The following is an 18,217-nucleotide window of genomic DNA, read 5'->3' as shown; positions in this document are numbered from 1 at the left end:
GCAGAAAAAGGTGAGCGGTGGGCTGCGGGACCCTCCTCGGCTCTGACTCCCGTTCAAATCCTGCCCCGGGGCGTTCCAGAGGTGCATTTGGAGAGGGCAGGAAAGGGACCCCGCTGCTCTTCTGCTCCTAACGGGAAGCCTCCGAGGGGGAAATGGGTTCAACACGTAGCTCGTCCCGGGCGGAGCATGCTGGGGGGTTTTCCCGCACCCCGAACCCCGGTTTTGCAGCCCCCCGGGAGCCCTTGCAAAGACGCCGTGTCACCTACGGGTTTGTTCCGAGGTGTACTCGCGAGTGCGCGTGGAGCAACTGTGGTGCTCCATCCTTTGCCATTGCAAAGGTTTTTGCGTGTCAGAGCTGGAAAGGATACGCGTGCGTGGGAACAAAACGCTGAAGTGGGCTTGCAGGGCGGCTTGACAGAAGACTTCTGCTGTAGCCGCGAGTCCTTGGGTGGCCATACCTGGGAGGAAAGGGTTAACTGTCCGGACCTCGGCTGTCACCCCCCCCCCCGAAACTGCCCCTTGAAAACGCTGCTCTCAAGCCTCATAGCAACAGGGAAGGGGGTTGCGGGGGGGGGGGTTGAGACTGGTGGAGATATAACTCTTTCCCTCCCCCAAATGCTCCCTCCCTCAGTTGGGTTTAGAAGGAGCCTTCCCAGCCCAGCACTCATGGCGCCGTTTCGGGCTTGTTCTCCCAGTCTTTGGGAACCGGGGGGCTGGTGGAAGTTGTTCTGCAAAGCCTCTGGAGCGGGCGGCACGCTGGCCAAAAGTCTGACTCTCGTGGACCAGTTCAGTTGGCTCCCTGGCAACGGTGCAGAAGTCGAGGGCATGGTGACATGCGAAGACCTTGAAAAAAGAGAGCGCATGAGCCTGTTTTGCTTATGGTAAACTCAGGCTGGTCCAGGCAGGATAAAAGTGAAGGACTATATTCATCACAGAATTGCAGGGCCGGGAGGGACCCCAAGCCTCATCTAGTCCAGCCCCCTATTGATGGGGCGTGTCCGTTGAAGTCGTGCAAGTCCTTCTGGAGCCAGATGCAGAGAATGGCAGTAGAGAAATGTTCAAGTAAAATGCATTAAATACAATTGGGGGAAGCCACCACACTCTGTGACACTGCTCAAGAGTTACTTTGCTTTGGTAATTATGAGTGAACACAGTTAAAAACAACCATTCAAACATTCAGAAAATTAAAATCAAGAATAAGCTAAAAACATTTCAGGATTGCGTAAACAAACATGCTTTTTCTAATGTTTTGTTTTGATCTTTTTCAAATCTTCAGCATATAGTAGAAGAAAGAATAGGAAAACAAGACCAGATATACAGTTATACAAAATAATGGCAGAAAACCGGTAAGTTAAGATCACTTTTTTTAAAAAAAATTGCTGAGGTTTTTTAATACTGTTGTTCTTTTACTTTTTTTGTTACAGGGTTCAAAGGTGTAATTGGCAGCCTAAAAATAAGTCTTTAATTATGAAACTATGCCAAAAAACTGAGGGGACTCCTATGTTATGTACCCCATTACCTGAACCTTATTAACTTTCTCTGTTTTAAATTATGATTGTAAATTTTATAGTGATAATTTTATTGTTTATCTTTTTTGCAAACTTCTTTGAGGTTTTTTTCTATGATCAAGCAGTATACATTTTATGAAATGAATTTTAAAAATAAGCAGAAATAAATAGTTATATCAAAAAGCATAGAAATTGCTTTGACCTCTTGCAACTTTCAGTTTGCATCATAATTTTTCTAATAGCACTGTTTGCCATATTATAGTGTATCATTGATCAATATTTAAGTAGTTCAAAGTTTTCCAAGATGCCATTGTGGCTTCAGTTAACAGATGTTATATAAGTCCTTACTTCCTAAATTCATCCTCTCTCATGTAAACACATCAGGTAGAGCCAAATAAAGGCAGAGAGGGCTATTTTGTGCTGTAATAGTGAATATATCACACACACACACACACACACACACACACACACACACACACACCAGTTCACCCTCTATGGCCTTGTTAACCCTTAACAAGGTCTAATTGGCACAATTTTCAAAAGGGGGAAAAGAGAGGACCCAAATAATTACCGCCCAGTCAGTCTGACATCAATACCAGGGAATATTCTGGAGCAGATCATTAAGCAAACAGTCTGTGAGCACCTAGAAAGGAATGCTGTGATCACCAACAGTCAGCATGGATTTCTGAAAAATAAGTCATGTCAGACTAACCTGATCTCGTTTTTTGACAGAATTACAAGCCTGGTAGATGAAGGGAACACAGTGGATGTAGCCTACCTTGATTTCAGCAAGGCATTTGACAAGGTGCCCCATGATATTCTTGTAAAGAAGCTGGTAAAATGCGGTCTTGACTATGCTACCACTCAGTGGATTTGTAACTGGCTGACTGACCGAACCCAAAGGGTGCTCATCAATGGTTCCTCTTCATCCTGGAGAAGAGTGACTAGTGGGGTGCCACAGGGTTCTGTCTTGGGCCCGGTCTTATTCAACATCTTTATCAACAACTTGGATGATGGACTCAAGGGCATCCTGATCAAATTTGCAGCTGACACCAAACTGGGAGGGGTGGCTAACACCCCAGAGGACAGGATCACACTTCAAAACGACCTTGACAGATTAGAGAACTGGGCAAAAACAAACAAGATGAATTTTAACAGGGAGAAATGTAAAGTATTGCACTTGGGCAAAAAAAATGAGAGGCACAAATACAAGATGGGTGACACCTGGCTTGAGAGCAGTACATGTGAAAAGGATCCAGGAGTCTTGGTTGACCACAAACTTGACATAAGCCAACAGTGTGACGCGGCAGCTAAAAAAGCCAATGCAATTCTGGGCTGCATCAATAGGAGTATAGCATCTAGATCAAGGGAAGTAATAGTGCCACTGTATTCTACTCTGGTCAGACCTCACCTGGAGTACTGTGTCCAGTTCTGGGCACCACAATTCAAGAAGGACACTGACAAACTGGAACGTGTCCAGAGGAGGGCAACCAAAATGGTCAAAGGCCTGGAAACGATGCCTTATGAGGAACGGCTAAGGGAGCTGGGCATGTTTAGCCTGGAGAAGAGGAGGTTAAGGGGTGATATGATAGCCATGTTCAAATATATAAAAGGATGTCACATAGAGGAGGGAGAAAGGTTGTTTTCTGCTGCTCCCGAGAAGCGGACACGGAGCAATGGATCCAAACTACAAGAAAGAAGATTCCACCTAAACATTAGGAAGAACTTCCTGACTGTAAGAGCTGTTCGACAGTGGAATTTGCTGCCAAGGAGTGTGGTGGAGTCTCCTACTTTGGAGGTCTTTAAGCAGAGGCTTGACAACCATATGTCAGGAGTGCTCTGATGGTGTTTCCTGCTTGGCAGGGGGTTGGACTCGATGGCCCTTGTGGTCTCTTCCAACTCTATGATTCTATGAATTTCCACCCATAGATATTACGTGTCCTGAATTATTCATTCCGAAGCAGGAGGTGATATTGAGGAGGACGAATTGATGACAGCCCAGGAGCTAAATATTTAGACCACTTAGTCTGTTCTTTAAACATTCAAGATAAAGAACAGAACTTGTTTTTCCCCAAAGCTCATGTACTTAAGGGAACGTTAAGGATCTGGCAACTTCTGTTTCAGTGTATCTGAAGAAGTGTGCATGCACACGAAAGCTCATACCAAGAACTAACTTAGTTGGTCTTTAAGGTGCTACTGGAAGGAATTTTTTTATTTTGACTATGGCAGACCAACACGGATACCTATCTACATTAAGGGAACGTTGTTTTCTTCTTCCTGGTTGCAGGTGAACACCTATTTGTTCCAACAGCCTTTTGGAAACTGACTGCTTTTAATGAAAGGGGCGCTGCGCTGCCTCTTCTTTCTTTGTAATTATTTGCATTTTTTAAACGATTATAAATGTATATAGTTGTACTTTCATTGCTTAATTGCCTTTAAATTATTTTTGTAGCAATTCCTTTCTTCCTTTTATGGTTCCTTCCCTCTTAAATATACCATACTGTATTAGTTATTGTTATCTCTGTTACTCTTATTTCACGGTGAAGAAGAGAGAGGAGCGATGGAGACTCGCCAAAGGCCTTCTGAGGGGGGAACCACTGGCTTTGGTGCTGAACCTCCTGCTGAGGGGGTGCAAGTTAGGCAAAATAATTCATCCTTGGAAGAAGCAATGGCAATGGAAGCAGAATTTGAAAAACTAGACGAACAAACAAAGAAAGAAGAAGAGAGGATATTGGCATGGTTATAGAGAATGTGGTAATAAACCAATATGCTTCTTTAAGTTTGTGACTGATCCAAACACTTTTGCGAGAACCATGGCAAACATGTATTATGTTTCATTCTTAATAAGGGATGGGCTTGCAGAGATAATAGAGGAGGACAAGATTCCTGTCATAGTGCCTTTAGATCCCAGAGTAAGCAGAGGCAAAACTTCTCAGCCACAAACTACAGCCATCATTGACATGACTCAAGCCTTCTGGCGGGAGATTGTGAAATCTCGTGAAATCTCACAGCCCATGATTCCACAGAGGCATAATCCCCAATGCCACAGGGAGTGGGCAGGAGATGCACCAATTTGAATGCATTCCTCTTCACTTTCAAATTTTAGGGAAAGTTTCTACATTTTTCATATAACATGTGAAATGTTATATGAAAAATGTAGGGAAGGGAACGCAGTGGATGTAGCCTACCTTGATTTCAGCAAGGCATTTGACAAGGTGCCCCATGATATTCTTGTAAAGAAGCTGGTAAAATGCGGTCTTGACTATGCTACCACTCAGTGGATTTGTAACTGGCTGACTGACCGAACCCAAAGGGTGCTCATCAATGGTTCCTCTTCATCCTGGAGAAGAGTGACTAGTGGGGTGCCACAGGGTTCTGTCTTGGGCCCGGTCTTATTCAACATCTTTATCAACGACTTGGATGATGGACTCAAGGGCATCCTGATCAAATTTGCAGATGACACCAAACTGGGAGGGGTGGCTAACACCCCAGAGGACAGGATCACACTTCAAAACGACCTTGACAGATTAGAGAACTGGGCCAAAACAAACAAGATGAATTTTAACAGGGAGAAATGTAAAGTATTGCACTTGGGCAAAAAAAATGAGAGGCACAAATACAAGATGGGTGACACCTGGCTTGAGAGCAGTACATGTGAAAAGGATCTAGGAGTCTTGGTTGACCACAAACTTGACATGAGCCAACAGTGTGACGCGGCAGCTAAAAAAGCCAATGCAATTCTGGGCTGCATCAATAGGAGTATAGCATCTAGATCAAGGGAAGTAATAGTGCCACTGTATTCTGCTCTGGTCAGACCACACCTGGAGTACTGTGTCCAGTTCTGGGCACCACAATTCAAGAAGGACACTGACAAACTGGAACGTGTCCAGAGGAGGGCAACCAAAATGGTCAAAGGCCTGGAAACGATGCCTTATGAGGAACGGCTAAGGGAGCTGGGCATGTTTAGCCTGGAGAAGAGGAGGTTAAGGGGTGATATGATAGCCATGTTCAAATATATAAAAGGATGTCACATAGAGGAGGGAGAAAGGTTGTTTTCTGCTGCTCCAGAGAAGCGGACACGGAGCAATGGATCCAAACTACAAGAAAGAAGATTCCACCTAAACATTAGGAAGAACTTCCTGACAGTAAGAGCTGTTCGACAGTGGAATTTGCTGCCAAGGAATGTGGTGGAGTCTCCTACTTTGGAGGTCTTTAAGCAGAGGCTTGACAACCATATGTCAGGAGTGCTCTGATGGTGTTTCCTGCTTGGCAGGGGGTTGGACTCGATGGCCCTTGTGGTCTCTTCCAACTCTATGATTCTATGATTCTATGTTCATCTTTATTATATCATTGCATCTCAGAATCCATCTTCTTTTGTTGCCTACCATAAGTCGACGTGTCCATTGTTCGACAGTGGAATTTGCTGCCAAGGAGTGTGGTGGAGTCTCCTACTTTGGAGGTCTTTAAGCAGAGGCTTGACAACCATATGTCAGGAGTGCTCTGATGGTGTTTCCTGCTTGGCAGGGGGTTGGACTCGATGGCCCTTGTGGTCTCTTCCAACTCTATGATTCTAAGTCTTTTCATCCAACTTAATTGTAAATGAAATAACCGCTGGAAGTTATAACCTTCCATTGTTGATTGTTCCTTTCTTTTAATTTTACAATTTCATAAATCTCCATAGGCCTATATGCTTCTTTAAGTTTGTGACTGATCCAAATCCATGGAAAACATGTATTACATTTCATTCCTAATAAGGGATGGGCTTGCAGGAATAACAGGTGGGTGAGATTTCTGCCTGAGGGCCTTTATATCCCGAAGTAAGCAGTGGCAGATATGTTGTAGAAAATAATAGTTTCATTTTGATGATTCCATTTTCTTTTTAGTTTATGGCCTAGCTAAGCCAAAAGGGTATGTACCTGCCTTTTGCAGTACAGAACTAGCTTCTTTTAAGTCCTGCACATAGTGAATGTCCATTGCAGGACACTGAAAAGAATAAACTATTAGAGTCTATGCATGAAAAGAGAATTGGCTAGACATGGCAATAGTGATTAACCATGAGTTGTTTTGTAGACAGATGAATGAGGATCTTGGAAGACATTTAATGAACAGGAAAATTAGTCAAATCTTTCAGGATGCTGAAAAATGGTTATATGTAATCACATGATATTATGATGAGGGCTGATCTGAAGAGCAAAATGATTTTGATTGGTCCAGGATGACGACATTGGGTTGCAGCTGCTAACATTGCTATGATTCTTTGAGCGGTGAATAGAAATGACATGTGTAAACTGGGAGTGCATAAAAAACATTGTTTTGGGTGTGGTTCTTTGCAGCCTCCTCCTTATTTTTGAGGCTGCCCTATGTATGTATTTTAATAAAGGCTTGGGGTCTGCATCCTTTTTCTTTTTGGTTACCCTCACGGAAACACCCTTTTAAATTTCTCCAACAGTTTTTCTTGGCCACGGACCACAGCTGTCACTGAAATAAATCAAGCATTCTGGTAGGAGACTGTGGAATTTCAAGAAATTCCATGGCCCATAATTCCACCTGCCACAGAGGCTCAGGCAGGAGATGCACCAATCTGGATGCATCCTAAAGAGCACAGGGATGACCAGTTTCCTGTTGCAGGTTTGCCACGATGCACATTAGCTAATAATAATAATAATAATAATAATAATAATAATTTTATTATTTTGGTCACAGACCAGTTCCAGCTCACATACAATATCAGGGAAGTCATAAAACACGATAGGGATACATTTGAATTTACAATTGGGTATAACAGGGACAATGGGATGCGGGTGGCACTGTGGGTTAAACCACTGAGCCTAGGACTTGCCAATCAGAAGGTCGGCAGTTCAAATCCCTGCAATGGGGTGAGCTCCCGTTGCTCGGTCCCAGCTCCTGCCAACCTAGCAGTTCGAAAGCATGTCAAAGTGTAAGTAGATCAATAGGTACTGCTCTGGCGGGAAGGTAAATGGCATTTCCGTGCACTGCTCTGGTTCGCCAGAAGCAGCTTAGTCATGCTGGCCACATGACCCGGCCAGTAAAGCGAGATGAGCACCACAACCCGAGTCAGTCACAACTGTGTTAGGATATTTCCGTTCCACCTTAAAAGGGAGCAGGCTTTGTGAGTCACAGAGTCTGCGTATTTCCTGTTCACAGGATGTTTCTGTTGTGTCTATGCTTTCTGTTTCTCTCTCTGTGCCTGAGACACCGAAGCAGGCAGTCATTTTTCTTTTGTTCTGACCAACGCTGAATAAAATTGTAAATAATGCTCTCCTGCGTGCATCTTTCGCTGTGCATTATCTGCTGATAGAGCGTGCATCAGCTCTGGAATGTGGCAAGCTATTCCTGGAGCTCGTGTCGCTAATTGCTGATACTGCGTGTCTACGGGAGATCGATGGACGTCCGGAGGCGACGTGGAATCTTGATGGATGATGTCTCCCTGGCAGTATCCCAACAGACTGGACCTAATGGTCAGGGGTACCTTTACCTTTATAACAGGGACAATACAGATACAGCAGCAGTTTAAAATATCTAATTTAAATCTTTATAACTAAAATATAACCTAAATTTGTCATTTAAGAGCTTAATCATTTTGGTAGCACAGCTTGTTCCCTAAGTTTTATGGCAGTCGCACGGAATTTGGCCACCCTGAGCGTGATCTCTGGATCCTTGTTCTCTACCAGGAGTTTTAGACATTGAAGTTCGGACCCATTTGGAGATTTTTGTATAGCAGGGGTGATAAATGCCAAGCGTAACAAGACATGAGAGACAGTTTCTACCTCCATCAAGCCGCAGGGGCAGACTCCTTCTGTGTATTATGGATTACCAGTGACTCTGCCCTGCAATAAGGCAGATGGCAGCACGTTGAACCTGGCGAGGGTAAACGACCGTCTGTATTTGGGTATTTGTAATTTGGACAGATATATTGTTGAGGTAAACCCTCCCCCATTGTCTTTTATTGCTGGGTGTTTATTCATCTCACTCATGTGGCTTTGCAGTTTCACATCCCAAATTCGTTGGCGGATTATTGCTCTAGCTTTCTCATAATCTACAGCTATCAGGGCCTGTGGGGAAAACCCCAAGCCTCTTAGCTTTTTGCACTGGTGGAGGAAGAGGGGTGCAGGGGGAGCGCACCGCCCCCGGCAGTGCAATCCTGGTGGGTGCCATCGTGCCAGCTCCCCCTGCCTGCACTGGGTGCCATGCCCCTGCGGACATGCGCCATGCAACTGGGGTGCATGCCTCGCCCCCCACCTGCTCTCTGCCCCCTGATGCCGGAGCATGAAGCTCTGCGACTGGCTTTTTGTGTGGTGTAGCTTTCCATTTGGATTGGTAGGAATCCAGTAGGGTTAAGGGAGCCAACCCGACTGGGGGGGGGGGTAAGTTTTAACCAATAATGGATCTTCAGGATCCATATCCGAGCCTGACAGGGATTTGCCCAACCTCCAAGTGAACAGCTATGTTAGACACGCAAGAAGGGATCCCTAACAGTTTGAAACTTAGTTTGAAAGGATTCTAAGGGAGCAAGATTTAGGAAGCTGCAAATCTGGGAGCCATACGTCAATTGTGTTAGTACTTTTGCAACAAAGACCTGAGAGGCTGCCAGAATATATTGGCCCCCTTTTCCATAGAAAAACCTTATACAGTAGTACCTCGGGTTAAGAACTTAATTCGTTCCGGAGGTCTGTTCTTAACCTCAAACTGTTCTTAACCTGAAGCACCACTTTAGCTAATGGGGCCTCCTGCTGCCGCTGTGCTGCTGCTGCGCGATTTCTGTTCTCATCCTGAAGCAAAGTTCTTATCCTGAAGCACTATTTCTGGGTTAGCGGAGTCTGTAACCTGAAGCGTATGTAACCTGAAGCGTATGTAACCTGAAGCGTATGTAACCCGAGGTACCACTGTAATAGCTTTGGTAGATCTTTGGGCATTTGCAGTAGTATTTTTAACCTGGTAATGCCACAAACCCTTTTCCTAGAAGGTTATGCCCAGGTATTTAAAAGACAATACCTGTTCAATGGGTTGATTATCAATTCTCCATTTGACACATTAGTTAAGCTCTTCTATTTTCAGGATTGAATATTTGATATAAGGCGGAACTTGTCTGTTGTTTTGAAAAATGTTATGTAGAATATTTCTTTGAATGTGAAATAAATGATGAGTCATGGAACCTCACTTTTAAATTGGGGACTTAAGGCAGAATACTTTGGACACAATCCCTTTACGCCATTTCCCCTGGTAATCACTGGGTTCCTTTCCCTGCTCTTTTCCATGAGGAAGCCACCAGGGGGTGCAAGAGCTTCCAGATCCAAAGCCCTGGAGGGAGGAGGGAGTCTGACTGCCGGGGAGCGAGGCAAATTTGCTCAGGTGCAATCCCCAGGAAGGTGGGGGCTAAGAAACAAGAGCAGCACCCGGTGAAGCAGCTGACTGGCTAATTAAGTATAAATGTTTGCACCTGCAGCTCAAGGCTATGGGCTCAAGGACTCCTTTTGCTGACCTGAGTGAACATTCAGGTATATTTCTTCTACATCTTATAGTGATCATAGAATCATAGAATCATAGAGTTGGAAGAGACCACAAGGGCCATCGAGTCCAACCCCCTGCCAAGCAGGAAACACCATCAGAGCACTCCTGACATATGGTTGTCAAGCCTCTGCTTAAAGACCTCCAAAGAAGGAGACTCCACCACACCCCTTGGCAGCAAATTCCACTGTCAAACAGCTCTTACTGTCAGGAAGTTCTTCCTAATGTTTAGGTGGAATCTTCTTTCTTGTAGTTTGGATCCATTGCTCCGTGTCCGCTTCTCTGGAGCAGCAGAAAACAACCTTTCTCCCTCCTCTATGTGACATTCTTTTATATATTTGAACATGGCTATCCACAGAGTGTACATGCTCTGTTGATGTTTGGTCATTTGTGAGATACAGATAGCACAGAGGAGAGGGGGTTTTAGAGACACCTGTACAGGTGATGTTGAATGGGCACAGCCTGTTGTAAACTAGCTTAGCATCTTTTACATTTGAGGGATCGCCTTACACCATGTGTGCCTACTCAAACAATTCAATCTGCAGAAACCTCCACTGTTACAGCTGCCACATAATGCTCATTCCACACATGCATGAAATCTTCTTCTTTTTTACTGCAGTAGCTTTGAAACTCTCTGCCTGTGGATACCAGGCAAGCACCTTCACTGTGTTCTTTGGATTTCTAACATGAAAACTGGATGGTCTTCTGTCCGGGATGCTTTAGCTGTGATTCCTGCATTGCAGGGGCTGAGATTACATGACCCTTGGGTTCCTTCCAGCTCCACAATTCTAATATTCTATGAGTTTGTGATTTTCAGCACCTTCTTAAAGAATTCTTGTTTAGCAAGCCTACCCAGAAATGCAGAATGTTGCCTTTTGCTTACTGTTGATTTTAAATATCATTTGAATGTTTTAAAATACATGTTTTTCACTGTTTTAGTAACTGTGTGTGCGTGTGTTTTGTAAACTGTTTAAAGGTTTTATGACAATCAAGTGGCATATACATTATATTGGATAAATGAAATTAAAATGAACTCAACCAAAGTTGAATTGGAAGCACTGGAGCTCTGGCTCCCGCTTGTGATTTCCGTTGTCCTTGTGTTTGTGCATGGTTCTGATGCCATCTTGTCAGGGAGTGGGCGAGATAAAAGCCACTCAGGTTACAGCCAGGGAAATGTTCCTACCACAAGGTCAGTAACCCTTTCCTATCCAGCCTCTTTCTCTCCCCCCCCCCCGCAAGGTAGTTAGTCCCTCTGTGACTGAGCTCCAAAGCATTGCTTTTCTATCTGGCCTAGTGCTGTTCAGGGCTAAATAAAGATAGAAAAGTGTCCGTCGAGATTGTCTGTCCACAGGAAAACTCCCCTGTTGTGCACATGTGTTGTTCTTTCTTTTAGTTAGATGGGCATGCCAGTTTTGTGGCTATGAGGCCAGTATACAGGATACAAGCAGAAAATTGCGGAAAAGGTTTTGTTCTAAATCTGTCTGTCTCCTGGGCAACAGCCTTGTGTCCTCTTGTGAACGTAAGCTGCTGAGAGTGGAAATAAGACTCCCACCTTCCTCAAACAAGTTGTAGATATGCTGAAAAATTAGAATTTTTTTTATTCAAACCAACAACTATGGGTCTTGAAGTGTTAAGAGTGTTTAAATCACTTAAAAACACAAACCTGATGGGAAAATATTGACCATGAAAATAAATCTAAGCCAACTCAGGGAAAAAGGTAGGGTATAAGTAAATACAGTGGTTTAAGAACTTTGCTTCGGGTTAAGAACTTTGCTTCAGGATGAGAACAGAAATCGTGCTCCAGCGGCGCAGTGGCAGCAGGAGGCCTCATTAGCTAAAGTGGTACCTCTGGTTAAGAACAGTTTCAGGTTAAGGACAGACCTCCAGAAAGAATTAAATACTTAACCTGAGGTACCACTTTACATAATTATTATAATAAAAATTAGGCCCCAGATAAGCAGCCATGTCTGGGCAGATTACTCCATGCAGAATTTACAGCTAGATTTTGCTGAGCTCTTACCTGTGAATGCTTTCAAATATGTGCTGCTAGTTATAAGACAGGATTTCAACGTGAGTGGGAATTTTCCCTGCTGAAAGAACGATCAGAACTCCTATTTGTGCCTAGATTTGGAGTTCCAGGCAGTTTAGACCCACTTTACTGTCTAAACTGCCTGGAACTCCAAATCTAGGCACAAATAGGAGTTCTGATCGTTCTTTCAGAACGTTCTTTCAAGGAACCCACTTTACTGTCTCTGTTGTTAAGGGACTCTTAAAGGCCCTAAATATATTCTGGGAAAGCTGAAAGGGTTAACTGATTTTTAAGGGGACGGAATATGGGCATAGACAGGATTTTTCTTGGGGGGGGCAGGACTTTGGGGGGTGACAAACCGACATGATTCATCAGTTATTTCTATTGTTTTGCTTTCTCTAGGCCCTAGGGAGTCAGCGCCCGCCCCCCCCCCCCGCTACATCTACATGGGGGGGGACCCCACATTAGCTAAATTATGCCAGGAGACCTCATTAAATAGGCCTGAGGTGCTCCCACTCACCTTCTCTATCTCAGAAACATCCCCAGCACTAACTCCATTTGAGATTATTTTCGTCTTGTTTAATGTCTCTGCTTGGAGGGGTGAAGACAACATTGTACAATACTGCTGCCACCAACTACAGCGCTAGTCTACCCAATGCGGGGCCCGGGCGCAAAATACACAGCCACTGCCGACCCTCCCATGAAAATAGGGAACCCTATTCAACAACAACAACAACAATTTTATTATTTATACCCCGCTTGGGCTGCCGCAGCCACTCTGGGCAGCTTCCAGAGGATAGAGTGGTACCACAGGTTACATACACTTCAGGTTACAGACTCTGCTAACCCAGAAATCGTGCTTCAGGTTAAGAGCTTTGCTTCAGGATGAGAACAGAAATCATGTGGCAGCAGCGGGAGGCCTCATTAGCTAAAGTGGTGCCTCAGGTTAAGAACAGTTTCAGGTTAAGAATGGACCTCCAGAACGAATTAAGTACTTAACCCGAGGTACCACTGTATATATAAAATAATGAAACATTAATTTTTTTAAAAAAAAAAAACACTTGCCTTCGCGGAGGGGAGAAGCAGAGCCTTGGCGTTCTCCTCTTTCATTCGCCCTGCACTGCGTGCGCTCGTGTTCGCGCCTAGGCGAGCTGCCTGGCCTGCCTCACAGACGAGTGTCTCAGCTGCAGCAGCCTCCCTTGCCCGGTCCTGTGCTTCGCTGCCACGTGCAAAGGGGGCCAAGAAGCGAGACCCTGGTGGGTGGGTGGGTGCACGCGCAGCCAGTGTCAGGGTGAGTCTGGGGGCTGCTCACAGCGGAGGTCGTGCCTATGTCTTCCCCACTCTGGTGGAGGAGGTGCGGTGACAAAATAATGGTGCCTAAGGAAGAAATACAGTGGTGCCCCGCAAGACGAAATTAATTCGTTCCGCAAGTTTTGTCGTCTAGCGAATTTTTCGTCTTGCGAATCACAAAATCCCATAGGAATGCATTGAAAATCAATTAATGGAGAAGAAGATCCAGTCCAAATAGAAAAATATTTAGAGAACTGCATAGGAAAAACTGTCACAGAAGAAGAAAGAACCCAATTAAATAGACCTATAAATATGGAGGAGATTGAAAATGCGATAAAAAAATTGAAATTGGGGAAGGCACCAGGTCCGGATGGGTTATCGGCCAAATATTACAAAGTGTTGGGAAGCCAATTAGCACAAGTACTCTGTGACACCATGAACAATATTTTAAGAGGAGGGAAAATTCCTGAGACGTGGAGAGAGGCTTTTATAACATTAATTCCAAAACCAGATACGGACAAATCGAACATGAAAAATTACAGGCCAATATCGTTATTAAATAACGACTACAAGATATATGCGGATATCATGGCGAACAGACTGAAGAAATGTTTAATAAGGATAATCCACAAAGATCAAGCGGGTTTCCTCCCAAACAGATACATGAAAGATAATGTGAGGCACGTCATTAATCTAATTGAATATTTGGAGATTAATAATAATATCCCGGCGTCCCTGATCTTCATAGACGCAGAAAAAGCGTTCGACAACGTTTCCTGGTGGTTTTTACTAAAATCGATGGAGAAGGTAGGGATTGAAGGGGAATTTCTAAAAGGAATACAGGCAATATATTCAAACCAGCATGCTAAATTGATAATAAACAACAACTTTACGAATAAATTCAGAATAGAGAAAGGAACAAGGCAAGGATGCCCCCTCTCCCCGCTTCTATTCATTCTGGCTTTGGAAGTCCTGGCGAATAAAATTAGGTCCAAAACAGAGATAAAAGGGATCAAAATAGGATTTAAAGAGTTTAAATTAAAAGCTTACGCTGACGATCTGATGTTATCCCTAGAAGAGCCGCAGGAAAGCGTGGGCAAAGTATTGGAGATCATGGAGGAGTACGGTAAACTATCGGGCTTCAAGTTGAACAAAACCAAAACAAAAATGTTAACAAAGAACCTGAGAAACGATGTGGTGGAAAGATTAGAGAGACAATTTGGAATCAAAGTGGTGAAGAAAATAAAATATTTAGGAATTTGGCTTACACCCAGAAATATAAATCTAATTGAAGATAATTACACACCAACATGGAATAAAGTGAAAAAGGACTTGGATGTTTGGAACAGGGTGAATCTCTCGTGGCTGGGCAGGATGGAAGCAATAAAAATGAACATACTCCCTAAGATGCTATTCTTATTTCAAAATATACCTGTCATCAGAGGGTCTAAAATATTTAAGGATTGGCAGAAGACACTTTCAAGATTCATATGGCAGGGAAGAAGGCCAAGGATTAGATTCAAACTACTAACAGACCGTAAGGAGAGAGGAGGATTGGCAATACCTGACCTAAAATTATATTATGAAGCGGCCTGTCTTTGCTGGGTCAAAGACTGGATAACCTTAGAAGATACGGACTTATTAGATCTGGAAGGAGCCGATAATAGATTCAGTTGGCACGCCTACCTCTGGTTAAATAAAGAAAAAGTACACAAAAGGTTTTCGAGCCATATTATAAGAGGACCCTTGTATGAAGTCTGGGATAAAAATAAGAAATTGTTGGAGCGAAGAGTACCCTGGTGGCTGTCCCCAACAGATTTGTTGTCAATCAAAAAAACAAACATGGAAGTACAAAAACTGACATATGAAGACCTACTAGTGAGATCCCAAGACAGCTGGAAACTAAGACCATATGAAGAACTAAGGGAGAGGTTGACGGGTTGGATACAGTATCATCAAATTAATGCAATCTGGACAGAAGATAAAAAATTAGGAATGAATGAAAAGAAGTCCAAATTTCAGATTGAAGTAGTTGAAAGTAAATCGAAGGTACTATCCAAGATGTACAACATACTACTGGAATGGGAAACTAAAGACGAAAAAATCAAACAAGTTATGGTTAAATGGGCAAAAGACCTGGGACATGATATAGAATACGAAAAATGGTCAAAACTATGGAGCGAGGGATTAAAATTCACGGCAAGCGCTGCAATCAGGGAAAATTTAGAAAAAATGATATACAGATGGTACCTTACACCAGAAAAATTGAATAGAATGTACAAGACCGCAGACAAGACTTGTTGGAAATGTAGGACAAAAGAAGGCAATTTTATACATATGTGGTGGACATGTGAGGAAATTAAAAAATTTTGGGATCAGATATATAATGAGTTAAAAAAGATATTTAGATATACATTTCCCAAGAACCCAGAGGCCTTTCTATTAGGGATGGTCGGGAAAGAAATTCAAGAAAAAGATAAAATTCTATTCCAATATTCAACAGCAGCGGCCAGAATGCTAATCGCTCAAAATTGGAAAAGCACAAATCTTCCAACGGTGAGGGACTGGCAATTAAAACTACATGACTTTATTGAATTAGCAAGATTGACACAAAAAATTAGAAATCACAAAAATACAAAGTTAAAAGAAGAATGGAGTAAATTTATGGCTTATTTTGAAGGTAATTTTAAAAACTTACCAAATACAGCAGGTTTGGTGTAAAACTCCCGATGTGCAAATCATAAACAAAACCAGCGGTAAAAAGATAACTACTGAATGTAAAAACCCGAAATCAGTAGGGAAGGAAGTCGACAGTTTTACGTTTTTATGTTGTAGTTTTTTGTCTTTCTTTTTTTCCCTCTTGTCTGACTCTTTATTTTTCTTTTTCCTTGTTTCTTTCATAGTACTTAAGTGTTGTGATTTTTTGTTGAATGTTGTGTTTTTTTCTTTTTGTGTGCATAAAAGAAATTCAATAAAGATTATTTAAAAAAAAAAAAAGAAAATCAATTAATGCGTTCCTGTGGTCAAAAAAAGTCCAAACAAAGCCAAATTTGGTACAACAACAGTTTATTAACTGCTTTTTAAAGTCACACATACTGTAAAGAGCAGTTCAAAAATTGAAGGGAAAATAAATTAACTTTATAAACAAAACATGTCTTTGTTTTTAGACAAAGGAAACAAAGTCGCGAGACGTTTTCGTCTTGCGAAACAAGCCCATAGGGAAATTCGTCTTGCGAGGCAAATCAAAAACGGAAAAACCTTTCGTCTAGCGAGTTTTTTGTCTTGCGAGGCATTCGTCTTGCGAGGTACCACTGTATATAAAAACATTTTTGTTTGTGTGGGACAGTATTCATTCCGGCGTGGGGAGGAATAATAGCTCCCTCTTAAAAGTGGTTGCTCCAATTGGCATTCCAAACTCGTCATCCAGCCACAGATTTTATTGTTCTCCCGCATGTATTCCGTTCGATGGTTAATAGCAATTTGTACCAAAGTATATTTTTGCCTGAGTTCTATTATGCACCACTCCCTGAGAAGAAATTGCCTAGACACAACAGTGTTCCAGTAACATTAGCTGAGCAGTTTAAAGATAGGTGTAAAAATGCCTGTTTCTATATTATTGTTTTCTCTTAGCTTGTTTCTCAGCAAGGACTGCGTAAGAGTAAAGTTCACTTAAGGGGTTTTTGAGAATCACTATTCTGTAGATATACAAAATATTCTTCAACTTTTACATCTACCCTAGTTGCTTTTAAATGGTTCTTTTATATATTAAAATATTAAGTGAGCCATATCTTTATTTCCTTTAATTTATTCCTCTAAATCTTTAAATGCCTTGTCCATGCCTGATAACCAAGAGTTGATACAGTAAATTGTTGATCTTTTTCAATTTTTTTGTTGGGGTGGGGGGCTCTAGAACTAAAAACTTTTCTTGCAGTGAAAGCTTTTGTCTTGCTTGCTCTGGAGGTCTCTGCTGGGGTTGAAAAATAGCTTATAGGGTTTTTTTTAAATAGATACAGTGCTTTTTTTCTTTAAAAAATGTTTTGGGGTACTCTCATTTTCCTACTCATATTGAAATACTGCCCCTCAATGAGGCCGAACTTATATTCACAAAATGTTTAGGGGTATGCGTGCCCCTACGTCCCCGCAGAAAAAAGCACTGGATAGATAGATAGATAGATAGATAGATAGATAGATAGACAGAGTCAATTCTGTGTTGGACATGGTAGATTTTATTATTGGGGTTGCTGGAAGATGTCGCTACCCAGGAATATTTAGAACATTTGTAGCTGGTTTTATAGCATTATCAGAGTGCGTTGATGTCCTGCTTACAGGGCACCTGGGAGAACAGGATGATGGACTAGATGGGACATCGGCCTGATTAAACGGGCTCTTATTATGTTTGTGTTCTTGTTTCCCAACAGTAACATTAGATAAGAAGATTGGTTGATATAAGCCTTTTGAGTAATGAGATGTTATTAATTCCTATAAAGATAAATTGGAATGCTGCCCTTGGTTTCAGTATGATATAGATAGTGCTTTTAGAAAACTATTTGGACTTCCCAAAAAGCCTTTGATTCAAACTTCAAGATTGGTGGCCTGTGATCTTTGGGGAGCGGGATGAAAGAAAGTAGACTTTTTCTATGTACTTTACTGAAATCAGGTTAAAGTAAATAAGATTTTATAATTTTGTTTTCTTGGTCATGCACATCAATTATAGCTGATTTGGTTTCTTGTACAGTACTGATTTCTTAGAACATTTTACGATTCTATACATATTAGAAAATATTTTACTTTGACACTATTTTTGAGTAGGCTCTATTTAACTAGGTTGGACTTCTGGTTAGACTTGCATAGGATTGGGCTACAA

The sequence above is a fragment of the Podarcis liolepis genome (genome assembly GCF_965112155.1).
Source record: "Podarcis liolepis genome assembly, chromosome: Z".
Classification (NCBI taxonomy): Eukaryota; Metazoa; Chordata; class Lepidosauria; order Squamata; family Lacertidae; genus Podarcis; species Podarcis liolepis.
This window is presented reverse-complemented; position numbering follows the sequence as displayed.